Source organism: Apis cerana, linkage group LG11 (assembly GCF_029169275.1).
Source record: "Apis cerana isolate GH-2021 linkage group LG11, AcerK_1.0, whole genome shotgun sequence".
Classification (NCBI taxonomy): domain Eukaryota; kingdom Metazoa; phylum Arthropoda; class Insecta; order Hymenoptera; family Apidae; genus Apis; species Apis cerana.
In genome coordinates, this window is record NC_083862.1 from 7,310,255 (window position 1) to 7,329,231 (window position 18,977).

The window sequence follows — 18,977 nt, forward strand, 5'->3', positions numbered from 1 at the left end:
CTATTCGCCTCTCCTTCGTTCGACGCCGCGGCATTAATCTGCCCTTTCGTTACATTAATTTGGCCGGCTGATAACGTTGCTCTCGACCGGCCGTATTTCAGCTGAGCTGAGCCGGGAGAAGGAGAAGGAGGAGGAGGAGGACCCGAAAACGAGGAGAGGATCTTGAAGGGGTCAGTGTTCCTCGAGAATGGAGAAGGAGTTTTTCGAAGGGAAAGAAAAAGTTTGCATTCGTTCGATCTTGATTCCTTGCTTCGAGGTGCGAACCTCCAAGCTTTACGTTGTATACGATTCTTGGAGCGATGGATGATTAATAAATAAGAATTAACAAATGATTCGAAGAAGCTTATTATGTATAAGATCCAAGAGCCACGATCAATGGTGAAAAAAAAAAATTTCTTTCGGCCCCTCGAGAACAGAAAGAGGAATTCATCGTTACTTACACACAACGTCACGCTCGTTCCTCGTGGCTATCTTCGAAAGAGGAATCGAGGGGACCAGGCGTCGATTCGGCCGTGACGCCTGGCCAATTATTATAATTACCGGAATTGACGGTGCGCAATTAGGCCGGGCAAAGGACAGAGCTGCGCGCCGTTGCGTGGTTACCCTTCCCCCTCTCCTTCACACCAACCCGATTTTCATCCTTGCGTGCCGTGTATCGATTATAAATACCACGACCGCGTTATTACACACACGTGCAATTACACAAGCTACAGATGCCGGCCGCATTATCCTCCCAGCTTCGTTACGTTTCGTTTTAATCGGCCGACCTTACCTATACATTCTGCAATTGGAAGAGAACGGATATTGGACGTAGGATTCCTTTGGTTAGCTTGAATTTGAGGAGAAAGTAGTTTTCGAGGATGTTAATTATCTCGGTTTTATTAATAGGTTAATTAACGAGGTTGGAACTTGTTACTGGGCCAATGAATTTTTTCTTGCTTTTTTTCTTTCTTTCTTGAGTTACAGGATATATTAATATAAGATAATATTTCTAATCACTTTCAATAATTGCATTAAATATAATTCTATCCAGTTTCAAAGATATTAATTTTTCGATTTAAGATATCGTAAAGTTATGTAACAATTGTTCGTAGCATAAAAGATTGATTACAAAAATTCCACGATAAAGAAAAAAAAGAAAAAAAAATTGAAATATCGAGTAAACGTGTGTATTTCTCGATTAAGCACAATTTCTACAGTCAGCGAGTGATAGTCGCGAAAGAAACGAGAGAAAGAGCGGAGACGCGATGACAAGGGGAAAGGAAACGAGGCAGGGAGAGAGAAAGTTACCTGTGTCACGTGACGTGTATACACGGTGTAAACAGGCGCATCCGTGTGCGGAGCAGGAAGTGTCTCGTAATAAAAGAGTGACTTCCGTCGGTGAAACAATACCGGGCCGCAGGATTACCCAGTCCACGGCTCGCTTCCATCTCCTCTGCCTCGTTACCTTATCCAGCCGCTGTTAATTTGCGTCGAAAGTAATTTAGCGCCGTCTCGTTGTCGCTTTTGTTATGATTCGCCGTGCTGTCCCTCGTTGGCAAGCACCGAGGGGACCGACAGCTTTGTTCTTCCTCTCGCACGAGGAAGAAGGCTCGGGCAGCGACGATACTCGACGAGTTGAATTCTTTTTTTTTCTTTTTTTTTTCTTTTTTTTTTTGGATGACAAGACGAAAGTTTTAATGTAATGGAATTTGTTGCGACAGATGCGGCTCTCGTTCGTGGAAATGATGAATTTAAAAATGAATTTTCAACGAACGAAGCTCTCGAAAAGCTTTTCAAATTGTGAGTTTAATTACAATTAATTGGATAATTAGAAGATAGAGGTGAGATTGGATTTAGTTTCGTGTATCTTGAGAGAAAATTCGTGTGATGAAGAAATTAAGGAAATAAATTGTTGATGTAATTTTGGATTAAATTTTTAAAAAATGAATAGAATCGAAACAAAATTCAGCTATAAAGTATGCTTAAAATTTTCCATTGATATTTAGAAATTTTAAAAGAAATTACAAATATACTACGTAAGAAAAATCAAAGAAAAATTAAAATTTAAGATATAAAAAAAAATCTCAAAATGTACTTTCATAATTCTCGCGTGACGGAATAAAATACCAAATAATTGCGAACTAAACAATATCCCTCTTGATCGTCGTCACGATTTCTCTTTTTCATTTTTAACAAACAAATTATCGAATTTCTGTCGATATATTTCACACAATGCTTTATAAATGATTCACCAACAGGTCGAATTTCTCATTAAACGAGATTATTTAAAGGAATGACTCGGTGAAATAATCCATTGGCACACGATTATTGTATCCTCCGTCTTTTCCCTTGTCTCGTCTCCCTTTCACCCATCGTTTACGTATGCTTATCACGTTATCTATTTGCCGTTAATTCACGTCAAAAGTGATTTATTTTCCATCCACAACGATTCCTCGATTAATAATTCCACGGCTCGTTATCGAGAAGGACGAAATATTATTATACGCTCGGCCCGGTCACGGAACATTTTGTACCGTTTCAAACGTGTTCCTGATTCTGGAATCATTTAGAGACGATTTAATATTTAAACGATCACATCTCTGCAATACGAACGGGACGTTGCTCTTCCTCGATACTTTCACGCCGTCTAATTTTGGTATTTGAATAATATTAAAATTTAAACTTTAACTTGAATTATCTCAATCGATATTTCGTTATTTAATCTGAAACTGTGCGTAATTTATAAAGATAACCGAGCGAAGGTATTGAATATTCGCCTTAATCGCTTTATCATCGAGAACGAGACATTTGCTCAAGAAGCCAAATGTCTACGTTAACGCGGATGGAATTTATCGCGTTGAGATTACGATTTCAACTTTTGCACCGAGTTATGGGGCAAGCAGCGCTATCTTTGCGCCGGAGTAACGTGGATAATATATGGGAACAATTGCTTCTTAAATGGAGGAAGAATTAAGTAAGAAATAATGGGATAATGGAATAAGTACTACAACTACACAGTTTCTAAATTACCAAGAATGGCAAGTCCGAACGTTTCACTATCCTGTATATTGTTTTCCTCTTTTCTCCTGGCCGGGCCAATTTCTTCGTAATTTTTGCCACGGTTCCCCCTTTTGCTTTTCGAGACTCTGAGACGAAAAGTATCGAGTTGCGATACTTGTTATAGGTTATAAATCAGTAGTGTAATAAATCGAGGTTATAATTAATTTTTAACTAGATATATTGGTTCAAAATTAATATCTTGTTCTTAATAGCGGTAATTAAAATGAAAAATCTCTACACTTTCGCAAAATTCTCTCAATTCATATATAAACTAATAGTTGCAATTAATTTCATTCAATCTTTTACACTCAAGTCACTTGTCTACGAACCTTCGATTATAACCTTCATCCTCTAAAAATATATATACATCACCGCAAAATTTTCTTCAAATTTCTCTTCTTAACGATATCCCTCCTTCTGAAATCGATGCTCGAGTGAGCAGGAACGCGTAATCGCTTAATCCGACGGGAATCGGTCGACGGTGTGCAATGGAAACGCGGCAAAATCGTCGGTGGTGGGGAGGACTGCTCGGTTGGGGGAAGAGGAAGGATAATGGGTGCACACGATCGGCAACGAGGACGTTCTGCTTTATCAGTGCGAATGGGATGCCAGCGTGTTTCCATTAATTTAAATCGCGGGATGAAATCACGCCGCGGAATGTCCATTAAAGTCAGGCGGAGAGAAGTCGTTAGCCTGTCCGTGGACGACGTTAAAGTGCTAGGACGTTACGCCGTGGTTTTAACGTGGAAACCCCGGTGAAAAATTCCAGCCTCCGCGGAGAGATAGTTGTTTTTCTGTGTAATAACGCCTTTTAACGATCAACACTGTAAATTCTTGGTTGAGATACGCGAGATACGCCTTAGAGGGGAGAGATACGATCGAGCCATCAACCGTTGTTGCGGAACACACTTTTGCACGATTATCCGACGATGAATTCAGATCCGAACGCAAAAGTTGCACACGTGGGTGTGGAGAAATTTCGATCGAGGTTTCTTGGATTGGTTCTTATTATTACTTGGACGATTGAAGTTTGATGAAGGAAGACAAAGTTTGAATTGATACACGAAGAAAAATTTAAATTATTTCAAAGGATTATTTCATAGGAGCCTGGATTCTTGCGAGATTATTCTGAATATTTATTTACATATTACGTGTGTATATATGTTATGAGAAATGCTATCGAAAGTTATTAAAATTCGAAAGATTCTAATTTTCTGATTTTAAGTTCCTCGCGCTTTCATCTAACGCAGACTTCAATTGCTTGTAACTCAATAAAGAAGGAGTCTCAATCGAAATTTTTAGTGTGCCGATTTTTCTCTTGGAATCGATCTTTCAAAGATCGTTTTACGAATATATTAATCGCCATGGTAAGTGAGAAACGATCGGCTCTTATCTAACTCTCGCCAGTTCGCCGAGGAGTCGTCCCGACATGGGACGGTTCAATTAACCCGTTAACCGAGAAATACGAGGCGACTCGTCATCCAGATTGACGATATTCTGGATTTAATGGCTCGAGTTTGCATTCGAGAAGTGAATTAATAGATTAGTTTTCCTTTTTTGAATATTTCGCAAGTACAAAAATAAATTAGTATTAATTATATCGAGTAATAATTGTTGGATAAGGATGATAGATCAGAAACTGTGTTGTTTAATGAAAATCCTAGGGTGAAAAGAAAAATGTGCAACGAAAAATTAATAATACGATTCTGGATACTTGTTGTCAAAAATAATATTGAATAAATACAAAAATATATATATATATACATCTAGAATGAAGTTCAATCACAGTCAAGAGCAATTAAAAGAATTTATCTTTATACTCGTATAAACCAAATAAAGAACCGTGACAAAATTCATTACACAATTATTACCACGATTCATTCAACAAACTTCTTCACAACTTCTTGTGACAATAAAACCCAATCACGAATAATTCTCCTCTTCTCCTCGCCCTGTTTTATTCACAATAAATCACGAAAACGAACTTCTTTTCAAACTCCATCATCCGCGTTCCAGAACATCGCGTATTAACGGAACAAAAACATGTGTGCATACAAGGAATGAGAAAAAAAGAAAAAGTAAGAAATAAAAACTGTTCCAAACTCTACAAGTGGCAATGATCACGCAGCACCGCTTTCAGAAAAAGATGGCGCGAGTGGTTAAAAGGAGCGAGAGAACAGGTGGACGTTACACGCGTACTTTTTCTTCTCTCTATCTCTCTCTCTCTCTCTCGCCACGCGAACACGAAATCGTTTAATTCGAACAGGCCGCGCGAGAGGAAACGAGCGGGCCCGTGAAATGGACGTTCCGGTTTATCAGCGTGGATGGCGCGCGAGTAGCGAGGCTTGTTTCCATTAATTCGCGTTACGGGAGGAACTCGTGGCGCTGGCCACGAGATATCGTTCGTTAGTCGGCGAAAGGCGAAACGGGACGAGCTAATTCGCTACAATGCCGTTGGATACGGCACGGCGGCGCGGATTATCGATCCCTCGGGACACGAGGTCGAAAAATACGATAAATTACTCTCAATTATGGGTACAGACGAATGGGTAATGGCGTGCCGGCGACGACACCGCGCGGCCATTGCCGAATCGATCTAGCCATTTCAAAAGTTGGCCGAGGATCGCTTTAGCCGACTTGTGAGCTTTATGGGGAGATTGCGACGCGTTACAGGGTAATTTGTATGATTCGCGATAATCTACGGAAAGGATTCGCGACGGGTACGTGGGATGGACTCGAGATAGTATAGCAAGTATAAGCTCAGACAAGTAGGCCAACCAGTGTTTAGGAATCTTTTAGTGTTTGACGCGTGCGTTCTTCTCTCTTTGTCGATGATTTAAGTCGATTAACGATTATTCTATTCGGACGAATGTAATTCGGTATTTTGATTTTTCTATAATTGATTGTGTTATTATTTCAATGATTGGATTTTGTATCTGATTAGCTTCGACATTGAATATTCGGATATTGAATTTCACTGGTCAGAAATAATCAGGTGTGATTGAACGAACATTTTTGGAAAGTATTTGTAAAATTTATTTGCAAAATTTCATTCGTGTTATTATTATATTAATGATACATTGATGCTTTATTATACCATGGAATGTGATCCAAATGATTTTTTAATACAGATGTGCGAAGCTTAAATTTAATTAACGAGTTCTGTTGAAATGTACGAAGAATGAACATGTTCGAAAATATTAGTGGCAGAAAGGAATGTTGCGAGGAAAAGTTATTTTATGGAATTGGGTTTTTGCGATACGTATCGCGAAAAAATTTCAAGGTTATTAAGTTTTTTTACAAAGGAAAAACGATTTTTAATATGCACGAGTGCGATCCACATTCGAACGAGTTTAATGACCACGGTCGTTTAAAGTCAATCGAGGCCACGATGAAAGATAAAGCGATGGTGTCATTTTAATTACCCTCATTTTTAATACTTCAATACCTCTGGTTTATTATCGTTCCTGGATAGAAATCTGCAATTTTTAATCATATTTCAATTTGATGACAAAAAAAGATAATAAACCCCCTACTTAACATTTTTGAAAGCAGTTCCTGGTGTGGAATTATCTTTTTTATCTCTTACATTTAATGTCACATTGTAAAAGCTGATATTATTCGTAATAACAGTTCGTTACACTGTATCCAATGAAGAATTATCATTTAGGTACATGATGCATAAATTTGGATTTTAAATACGGAATAATTACATGGACAAGTATTAATCTTGATAGTATGAACGTTGCGGCAAATATTTTAAACTCGAGGAAACTTGGCGAATCTTCAAAATTGTGGAAATCATTAATTTCGTTTGACTATGAATATTTATGATTTATCACAAAAAGTGTATAATTTTTGAATAATTATATCACGAGAAAAGAATTTGGTTAAACATTTTTTTTCTTACAATGCAGTTTAATTAATCCTGTAAAAGATAAGAACAATTATTTTTGAAGGATAATGTACGTCTACCACTTCACGGAATTCGATCCATTACAATTTTTTAGAAATTAATAATTTAATTAGCGAAAAACGTATATCGTAGATATTAATGAATTCAATATGTCAATTTGATGCTCTTCGGTTATTTTCATCGGTAAATCTATCAAACTTTTTTTTAAATAAATTCCTGAAGCGGAATAAAAAAAGAAAAGTTACATATTTTTAGCATAGCGCGTTTTGAAGTATATTCTGTTCTTTTTTTATCCGTTATTACCTATTTTATGTAATAGTATTTTTATCACAACTGTTTGTACATAAAAAATAAATTTTAATATTCTTTACAATACGGTTAACTAAACAAAGAAAAAATCAACTATCATTAAAATCAATTAGAGATCCCTGATCAAAAGATATTGATAAAGATAAGATTAATACTTAACTTATACACACCCATATTTATATTCACCTTAACTTCACCTAAACAAAGAAAAAATCAACTATCATCAAAATCAACTAGAGATCCCTGATAAAGATAAGATTAATACTTAACTTATACACACCCATATTTATATTCACCTTAACTTCATTTTTCAGATAAACGCGATTATATGTATACGTATAATTATAAATTCAAAAGTTACGTTTCAAATTCCACAAAATCTGAGTATATTTCAATTCAACCTTCTCGCAAAATCCCAGAGAATCTACCAAAACGATAATTAATCCACGGGGAATTTAATTCTCGCGAGATGGCGCACGCGTCGAATTGAATCGGCCGTGGAGCGGAAATATTCATTTTCCTCTGGCGAAATCATTTATCGTGGCAAACGCGGAAGAAATTTGCCGCAAAGGAAACAGATGCGTGCCTTCTTTTCCCTCTTGATTCCTATTTCTTCTCATCGTGTTCGCGTCCAACCGAGCTTCTACGATCGCGCTCATGCGTGAATACAGAATCGCTTCATTTATGACGCGTTGCTTGAAAGAAGAGAGAAAGAGAGAGAGAGAGGAAACGAGAACGCACAAACGGCTAAGGACATTTCTATCCGTTGATGCAAAGTGTTCGAACAAATGTGCTCCTCTACCGAGAGATAATTGAAAAGATTGTAAGATTTATCGCGAGCTTAAAGCTCATTGATCTCGGTCTTTTTCGCGCGCTTCGCAAGTCATAACTTTTCCCTTCTTTTCCCTCTGTGTCTTTGCATCTTTTTATCTCTCTTCCCTTGGGTTGAAGTTGGGAGGAAGTTGTGAACGAGGTGGTGGAGTGTACTTGTATTAATGAAGTTTATCGGGAGACAGGTTCTTCGTGATCGATCGATCGTGACAGGTTAAGATGTAGATGTAATTTTCCAAATTAAGTTTGACAGCTTGATGCATGTACGCGTGTTGTTGCTTCGTTCTTTTTTTTTTCTTTCTTCTTCTTCTTCTTCTTCTCCTTCTTCTTCTTCTTTTGTGAAAACTGGTTCTTGAAAGAGCGATCGGAATTGTTGGTCTCATTCTGAGAGGGGATTAATGGGATTTGTATACGCGTGTATGTGCGATGGAAGAAGTTTTTGGATGGAAGATTAATTTAGAAAAAAGCTTGCTGCGCGTTGTTTGAAACGTTCCTAATGGAGATACATTTTATGTATGCATCACTATTCTTCGATTTGCTGCAAAGTACATTTCGTGTTCTAAGACTGATCTCTCTCTTTTCCTTTGTATACTGATGATATATAAAAGATAATTGGATATTAATCGTAATATATAGGCAAATTAATGAAAAGTTTATAAATCACAACGATAGCGAATTTTTTTATATTCTATTTATCGATATGGCAAATTCAAAATGGGACAATGTCGATATATAATGTGTAACTTAGAAATTAATTATAATTTGTTGATATTAAGATAATATATTCCTCGTTTCATCTTCTGTTATCCATTTCCTTCCACTCTTTTGTTCGCAGCTACAAATGAAACGAATAAAGGCTCCCATCGATCTTCGTCAAAATTACTATCACCACGCTCTTACCGCGACCAATCAGAATCACATCTTTGTATATTCTATAATTTCGCGCAATATCTGAAACTTTCTTCGAAAGAAAAAAATAAAAAAAGAAAATGCAATCGATGCAATTAATAATCCAATTTTTCAATCTAACGAATGAGGATAAATTTGTGCGAGAAATCGGCGCGCATTCAACGGGTGCTCGTTAAGCAATAACATCTAAAACGGTAATTACAAAAGTTTAAATTGCCTATTTACATCCACTAAAGAATCTCGCCAAGTGTACCAGATTTTTGCCGATACTTATCGGACCAATTTGTATACCAAATTGCCGATAAGTGGAATAACAAGTTTCACGTGTGCCTTAACCGATACAAATTTCTCCAAACAAAATCTTTCACGAATCTACGCGCCTTTCATCGAATCAAAAAATTACCAATCTCATTACAGATCGTTAATTCTATTAAATCAATATCTAGCCGTGTAAGATAAATCGTTCCTTTTTTTTTCGAAACGTCACGCATAATAATTTTTTCAAAATAACTCACGCTCGATAATCATTTAATAATCCTTTAACAAGAATCGATTTACAAATCCAATAAATCTTCGATTTCCATATATATATATATATTCTTACGTAAAATAAAAAAGAAAAAAGTCCCAAGAATTTCCTTCTTACACAAAATTAAACCCAACCGATATTATATCCAAATATTTCCTTCTTCATCCCCAAATCTAAAAGAAAAACAGCGCAACCTAGATCCCTCCTATATAAATTCCCTCGTCGATCACACGGAACCAATATCAACCTCGTTGCTCCATCACACGCGGCGTGAAGATTAGCCGTGGCACGCGCGGCGAACCATCACGAATACCATGATTCCGGCGGATGCCAGCTGGGAAACGTGTCCGCGTGATGACATTGGCGAGTAAGAGAAAACTGTTGTCGCGCTGCGAGGGAGACGAAAGAAAAAAAGAGGAGAGAAGAGGAAGAAGAAGAAGGGAAAAAAAAGAGCGCGAAGATGATCTGCGTAAACGCGGAACACACGAGAGATAGAGAGATACACGCACGAAGGGAAGGAAGGCGCGTTCCGCTTTATCAGCGCGCGCCGCATGCCGCGGCGTGTTTCCATTAATTCGCGTCGCGGGGCGAACTCGTGCCCCGTTGGAATGCCCGTGTTGAGGCCCGCGAGAAGTCGTTAGAGGACTGCGTGCCGTTCCGCCGCCCCGGCAACCGGTTTCCCCATCGGTGATTCGTCGTTAATCCGCCGATGGAGAGTAAGTAATCGCACGACGACCACCTCGAGTGTGTTACACGATCGCCAGTTTCGCGCTATCGCGAGAAAGGGGGGGATTGTCCCGATTCCTTCCACTTTTTGGGAAAGGATGAAGTTAAGTTTACGGATTTGTAAGAAGAGAATTGATTGTATGTTGGTATTTAAGAATTTTCTTGATAACTTGTTTCTTTATTTTTTCTTTTAATTATTCGTTGATCATACGTTGATTTGAATAAGCCCGCGCAAACTCTTGTTCTTCGAGCGGGTTTTTTGAATATCGAATTTTGGTATCAAAAGTTGAAATGATATTTTGAAGAATTTTTCAAGAGAATGATTCAATATCTGATTACCGATTTTCTTAATTTTATTAGATATTCAATCTAAGATTTTCGATAACTTACTCACCAAGTAAGTTCGCCAGCATAGAAGTAGAGGTTCCTTCTGTAACAACAAGAAGACGCAGTTCAACAGGAGAAACAAAATTTAAAAAAAAATATTACGAGTAAACTATCTTATTTTCTATTTGTGCGCGTTTATTAATGCGCTAACCAATCGATTAGCAAATATTGCGTCGCAATTTCCTACGCGTCATCGATGTATTAATTACGCGTTAATAAATCTCGTGTCTTTCTCAACAGATTGGATTAGTAATACAATATTGTGCAACGTTACATTTGATCCAACTTATTTATTTATTTTTTTTCTAAGATGAAAATAATTTTTCAAAGACAAAGTAACGATTAACATATTTTCCGCTGCATGAGTCACGCGTATCCCACGCTCAATTTGTTATTCAAATACGTAGTCTGAGAAATGTATCAATAATTATATAGAAACAAATAATTTTTGCCCTGATCCGATATTAATTAATGATGTTCAAGTGTTATTTTAGATTTTAACGATATAAAGGAATAATAATTTAAGTAAGATAAAAATATCTTCGTACAAAATTATTGAAATAAAAAATAAAATATTGGAATGAAATTAAATTTGGCTTGATTTATTTAATAAAATATGATATTTTATCCTTGTGGTATGAACGATGCAAAGGAGAAAGAAAATACAATTTAATGAAGCTGTCAAACTGCATATAATAAATCTGTATGACTCGTTTCATGATTATTAAGTGTTCTATATAATGAATATAACTAATGAATATGCACATTGTCTCTCTTAGTAACGCTGCAACATAACAAATTTAAATGTTAATTCTATCTTAATTTTTCAATCAGTAAAGACGAATCAATTCGTCATTTCAATCGTCAATCTTATAAATTTATTACTTTCTTTATTTCCCCATTTTTTTATTTAATCAAATTAACTTTTAATTCCACGATCATTAAAAATTTCATATTAAGAGGATAAATAATTATACTTCTCGCCAAAAGAGTAAATTTTTACTTCGTCCATTAGCAAATGTTCAATCATTTATTATTTTATTTATTTATTTATTTTTTTTTTTTTTAAGACTTTAATTAGTCTTTCCTAGTATATTAAACATTTTCAATAATAAAAAAATACAAGGAAACTTTCACAACGAAATCACGTATCACAAGTTGAGTATCGTAAACAGTTCTTTCCTTTACAATTTTTAATCAATTTATAATCAAAAACTCACGTCTATTAAAATTTTAATATTCTCTATCCTAAGAAAAAGGATACTATTAACACGTAGAAAACGTCATGAAAACTCATTTGTTATTTCCCTCGCTATTTCTCTCGAATTTTACAGTTCGTCCTGCCTTAAATACACTTCGCACTATTGCTATTACTATCCGTGTAAAAACGAGCGAGCACGCCGGGTGAAGTGAGCCGAGAGACACTCGCGTGCACGCACGCGCAGTATTATTATATTTCACTCCACGTGGAAACCCAGGGATAATTTGCGCGAACGAGCCGCAATTATTTAAGGGTTTGCATACGTAAGAAGGGTGGCTACCGGGTGGCTATAGTTATTTCAGCCGCTCGTGTTATAACCTCTATCGATTCGCTTACGTTCGCCTTTTTCATCGAAAAAGGAAACATTGTTCATCGACTGATAAACTTTTCGTTGATAATTATTCAATCGTGTGATTTTACTATCAGATGATTTATTTCCAAGAATGATTTTTAAGTTGAGTTATTATCGTTGTATGGGTAGAGGTTGTTTTAAGTTTTAGGTTAGGAACTTTAATTCAACTTATCCGAGTTTGAACGATTATTTATATAATTCGAAAGAGAGTAATATTACGAATCTGTTTGAAATAAAAAAATGTTAATTGCAATTACTATTTGATCAATGTTGCTTTGCAACAGTGTTGTTAATACGAGATATTAATCGAAACGTGAAAAAAAGTTACATCGATAATATTACTGGACACTGTTGTAGGTATCATTTTCAAGTTCTCATTAATATACTTGTTTAAGACTATTATACGAGACCTTCGTTGCACGGAACGAAAGTGACTTTCCGCGTGTCTCTCGTAAGCTATGAAGCTGAACGACCACCTGATGTGTAGGCGTCGAAACCAAGTGTGCAATAAACCTGAATCGAGAAAAATCGAATACTTTTTTTTGCTTCCCTTTTGATTTCTATGACTGCACGCTTGTAAACTACACGATTGCATTGCGATTAAGTTGAAATCAATCTGGTAATAAAATAGTAGTAATGCACAAATATTAAAATACAGAGAAAATCAAAATAACAAAGATCGATCGAAACCATGTAAAATGAAATCGATCGATGGTGATTTTGAAGATTATTTAAATATCATTTAACTATTGACAAAATCGAAACTCAGTTTTTGCATCTACAATTTTTTAAATTTTTATCAATGAAACTAAAGTAATAATTCCTGTAATATTATCTTACTCGATTCCTCGTTTCAAAATCCACGAGAGTAAACCTTATCATTTAATTATAATAATCTTTTACAATTCATTAATTTATACAATGAATATCTATAATTATAAGATCTTTCATTTATTTTCATACTGCTTTCAGACGTATCTACTTACGACGAATATCTATCACACATGCAAATGGAACTTTTTGAGATTCGTTTTCAAATTATTCCCAGACGAATATCCGAAAGATTCCATTGACTTGTATATACAAATATGGCTCGTGTAATCGTACGAAAAAGACACATAAACAAGTCCACGCGCCCTGCCGGAACCGCGACGACGATGGCGTCGAAGGTGGCGGTTCGAGTGGCGGTTCAGGGGGTGATTATGAGCGGGTAAGTGCCGCCGTCCAGTTTTTATTCTCCCCTGAACGCCCTTCACCCCTATCGTGGCAACTATCCCCGCCACTTTTACCGTGGCTCAACTAAACCCCAACGGATCAATACGCTAAAACATTGCCACTTCGGGACGACGGCGTGTAAAATCGGAAAGAGACAATAGCAATTTTTTTTTTTTAAAGATCAATTTGTTATCAATCAAAAATTAAGTAATAATAATGTTACACAGATGCTAGTTTCTTTTATAAATATTATTACTGTAACGTTTAAGAATAATCGAGTCGACGAAATTGATTTTAATTTAGCTTTAATTACAAGATTAATTTAAAACGAAAATACGATATTTCTTCTACCAAGACTTATATTATATTATTAAACGATTTTTAAAATTCATTTTAATTACAAACGATGCGATCCAATTTATATCTGCATACGATCAGACGTCGGTGCAACCCCCTGCCCCCTCTATTAGCCACACTAGGAACCCGATATCTCTGTCTGAGCTCGATAGAAGACGATTTTCGGGGCGGAGAGGAAACGTAATAACATCGAGTCTCACCGAAGAGCAGGAAAGACGGATGGACGGACATCCGTGGCCTACCACAACCCCCTATTGTAAGACACCGGCTACTCTCTTCCTATTGAGCGCACGCACATGAATTCACGTGCACGATAACGTTACTCCGTACACATGGTCGATATATCGATTCGCTCGGTGGGGACTGAACGACTCGACACCAGTGAACAGGGACGAGTGTGTGCGTGTCCTGTGGTCACTTGTTGCCTTCCACCCCCGGGGGTTGCTCGGCCTTGTCCCTCCGTGTTTGGGGAACCGCTTGTCCAACGACAAACCACGTCCACGTTGAGAGGGAGCGAGAAGATGTTTCCTCGCGCGGGAGCGGGATCAGCCTCGAGGAATTCGAGGAGGATTCCGGTGTCCGCTTTCTTTTCTCCTCCGGTTGACGGAGGTCAGTAGTAAACGATGGGCCACGTCGCTCCGCCCGTGTGTATCGAATTCGCTACGAAGATCCGGAGGGGAACGGAGAGAGATCGGAGTGGTCCGATTTCGAAAGGAATCGTGCGAGGAGGTGTTTTTTTTCGATTCGACCCGGGATAGGATCTGATTGGGCTGGTTGCGTTGAACTGGTATTGGAAATCTGAGAATTCTTCGTTCGCGAATTTAATTTCTTTTTCTTTTTTTTTTTTTTTCTAACGCAAGAATCTCAATGGAACACGTTATCATAAATTCCCTTTTTCCTTCTTTCTACGTATCGATGCGGATGGCTTAACGTTTCCTGGATTCTAATTTTATCAAACTGATCAATTAAACTCGAAAACACCCATTCCCTTTATCGGGGAGGCGCATACGAGCTTCCACTTTGACAAATTGCCACTCCGAGTTGGATTGGGGGGAGGAGTGAATTTCTTCGGGAGGGGGGAGGGGTATAGGGCCTGTCCAACGTGCGTACGTTCCGTTCTCCCGTAAGTCAATTCATTTACAGGGCATAAACCTCACCGCCGCGTCAGATAAGCCGTCGCGTTATAAAAATTACGGCCGTTTATCTTATCCGTTTGTGTACAAACGGTTCCGCTTCGCTACCTTTCGAATGGCGCGCGGAAATAGAAGGAAAAAAGAGAAAAAGAAAGAAGGATCCGGCGGAAAAACACGAAAACCCGACGATTTCGATTCGCCGCCGCGGTCGATTATTCGATAATTTCGTGGCTGGCTTCGCGACCTCCTATCGTGTCCTCTCCACGAACACGGTTTTTCGAGATTATCCTTATCGCGGGCAGGGTAAAGATAGGTTTTTAAACAGCCGATAATGGCGCCCTTGTCGTTTCCCTCCTCTCTCTCTCTCTTTCTCTCGCAAGTGTTTCACAGGCAAACACGATGAAACTTTCCTTATCTCGGTCGAGGATTCCAAGATATTGATTTTATATCCTGTTTTTATTGTGCTATAGTCTGAGCGTCTTAGGAATTGGTAATTTCTAATTCTGAGTTTTAGAATTATGAGCGGGATTGGTAACAATTGAAGTATGTGAAAACGACTATGCGGCTCGATTTGCAAAAAAGGGGACGAGAAGATTTGCCAATAGAGGAATAGAGATTGTATCGACATTTATTTAAGCGAATTATTGTAACAATGTTAATAAATAATATTTACATTTATATTTCTCCGCGGAATAAAGTTTTTTTCTCATTTTAAGATCTTTTTTTCGTCTTGAAAGACTCGTCTGAAGATTAAATTGAGCAGGATTTCGAGAACGCCTAATCATCGATCAGGTTTCCCGGAAACGAGCTCGCGCGCATCATCGTTCCGTGTCCGCTTTTTCCTTTGTCGAGATCCACTCCTCGGTTTCCTGGAATAGCCGATGTCTTCCAATAAAATTCAACAACGATAATTGTTGTTCCACGGTGATAATTATTCACGGTGGACCGTTATAATAGGCGGTTGACCATTTTTTACAACCGTAATTAGCGCTTTCGCGCGTTATCTTCCATCTGCCGGCACGTGAAAACCGTGTCTATGTCCACCCATGCTATACCCGTCTCTCTTCCTCTCTAATTATCGTCTACCATTGTCTTTTTATTACATTGTTGTCGATTCGGTGAAGCCCTGTGTAGAATGCCGTCTTTGTCATGCCGAGCCTCGCATTGTTTCCACGATGGAAACGAGTTCACGTGACGTTTTCACATCTCGCCCGGTGTAAATTGGAACGCACTCGAATTTATTAAAATCAATGGAACGAGAAATCATTCGTGTTTTCTTAATCTCCTCTTTTTGCTTTCAACCAATGCACATGCCATCTCTTCGTCAAACAAACTTGCACGACTATCTTCGATTCTAAATGGACCGCTTCAGCCACGCGAAACGTTTCAAATCCAAGCAAAAAGTCGAAAATCTCGCCTTGGATCCGTTAATCCGATTTTCCTGCGAATGGCACGATAGAGACGTATATCTAACGACGTCCGAGATCGCGTACGTGGGAAACACAGGCCGCGCTGCTCTCTGGCAGGGATTATATAATATTCAATTTTAGCATGCGTGCGACCCGTCTTAATCCAACCATTACGTCTAATTGGTCGAGATTAGCTAATATCCTTGTAGTGATTAGGCCGTGTCTGTGGCCACGGCTCGTTTAGATTGAAGCCAATTCCCCCGAGCGTGTACCGCATGCATCGCTGTTCCACGTCGAAGGATCGATAGGCTGATCAAACATTATTACCAGGAGAAACCTCGAACCGTTCTTTTCACGCGCGCACATGCGGGGGATTGGTTCGATGAAAATCCGATCTGTACGTAGCTCTGAAAGGAATTCGAATCGGTCGATTGGGAGGAGAGAGAAAAGAAGGATGTGTGACTAAATGTCGTCGTTAAAATGAAAATGATCGTTGAAGGTGCGCGCCATCTGCGTGAAAGTATGGAAAATGATATTTGTATACCTCTTACTTTATGTAACAATCTCATTGATCGAATTATGAACGATTGAGAGAGAATGTAAGAAAAGAAGATTAAAGTTACTTAATTAACCTAACCTAACTTATATGCAGCTTGGATAACTGTCAATTTTAAATCGATACTCGTTCCCTTTTCGCTCATCGATCGTTTCGTGTATCTACTTGACGTGAGAATATTGCGTAAGAAAATGAAAAGATCAGGGAATTTTTTTTTTCTTGTATCTAGATTTCTCAAAATATTGTTCAGTCAACGAATCATCATTTGGAGTACGGTAAACATTAACCTTACCACGATAAATTCATGGCTCTTTACTGGGGGATTCGCAAACCTATAATTTAATAACCAGCTGCTTCGTTTCCATATAATGCCGCCACTCGGTTAGACGCAGGTAAACACGCTAGAGTGCTCTTTTTAGTAACTTCTTAGGCAAGAAAGCGATCTTTTCAAGAATGCTTCAACTACAAACGATTCTTTGCGCGCAAGAGATTAGCAATATTTCATAACGAGATTTAGTTTTAGCTTGTGCAATTACACTTCTCTCAAGTTTTATCCGAATTAAAGTTTATCATGTTATTTATACATTAATATACAAATTTTGTGATTTGATATATCGACTTTTTAAATATTGATAATAATTATAGGTTAATAGGATAATAAATATGCTTGTAGGAAGCAGAGATTGATAGAAATAATTGAACATTTCGAATAATAGATTGAAACATTATAGATGATTTTACAATTTTTCTTCGAAAGATAAGATTCTATCGTTTGATAACAAAAACTAAACAAGATTAAAAATACGTTCTTTAAACATCCTATTCATTATCACGTAAATATCGATAATGACGTTCCTTGATCAATTTCCCTCTGTGGAATGTTCTTTTTCCTTCGCTTATTATTATTACCAATCTGAAAGAATAATGGAACAATCGTAACCATATAATTTTTACTCGATTCATTTACCTATATTTGTAATTACATTAAAAATGTTATAATACATAAGATATTAATAAGTTGGAAAAAGATATATTTCTCTAATTAAATAATTTTATGTTTGTAAAAACCCATATCGTCACTGTTTTTTACAAACATTATCTATCGAGGAAACAAAGAAAATTAATTCCTCCAATTAAACAATGGATTAAATTGTTGCCTATAATTTTCCGATTAACACATCAATAATTATCATTGTTCTTCCAACGATTCACAGCGAGCGAAGAAAGAGGGAAACAAAAAAAAGAAAATTATAAAGTAAAGGAAGAAAAACGAGGGAATCGCCGCCTATCCATTACCCGTTATCAGGTTTAACGCGTGCTTATCAACGTAAACTCCGTGTTCCTCGCCTTCTACATACCGGTCAGCCGGCCACGTCATATCTTACACGCCGGTTGAAGGAAGATCCCTCCGCTTTGCCGGCTAGTGTTACAAATCTGGCCCGCGAAAGGGCGGGGATGTCGGCTGTCTTGTCTGTGCTACCAACTCGCCTGTAAAGAACCTATCTCCCCCCTGCTCACGATTCCCCCACCTCCTTGTCCCTATAGTTTTATATTTTCCCCGCTAAAAACCCTCTTCCGTCCAGGCTCTCATCTATCCCAGCTCTGATCTCTCTCTTTCTCTTTCTCTCCCTTTATCCAACCGTCTCCTTTCTTCTCTCTCACCCCCTCCCCTGCATAGGTCCGACTGTGATCCTTCGCGGGGCCCAGGTAGCCTAGGCGAGAGAGAAAAAGGTGGACGCGTGTGCACCGCTCTCGTGTGAAGTCGACATTACACACGGCCTGTTCCACGGCCAGGTGTGTAAACAAGGCTTGTCACTTTCGCCCGTGACAAGACCGCCGAGGGACCATCGTCGTTCTCTCTTTCGCTGGATCTTCTTCCGCGGATCTTTCTCTCTCTTTCTTTCTCTTTCAGAAACACCCATTGAAAGATCAGGCTGATAAACGAGTTGAAGAAATAATTAGAGGCTCTCACCCCCTGAGGCAACAAGGAGTTTGCTCTCGATGGCGTTTCGAAGGAACGAATAAGGGATAATGCGTTTCGTTTG

General features: G+C 38.0%; 1 protein-coding gene across 8 annotated transcripts in view; it reads right to left on the reverse strand.

Moving 5' to 3' along the window:
- The window catches only part of LOC108000131 (zinc finger homeobox protein 4), a 420,790-nt gene that overhangs the window by 268,364 nt on the left and 133,449 nt on the right, over positions 1-18,977 (reverse strand). For 6 of the 8 annotated variants that reach the window (XM_062081638.1, XM_062081639.1, XM_062081642.1 and 3 more), the window contains one exon: positions 10,657-10,692. The exons of the other annotated variants lie outside the window; for them this stretch is intronic. The gene's annotated coding sequence lies outside the window, so the exon portion shown is untranslated. The remainder of the gene's footprint in view (positions 1-10,656; positions 10,693-18,977) is intronic. 8 annotated transcript variants of the gene reach the window in all.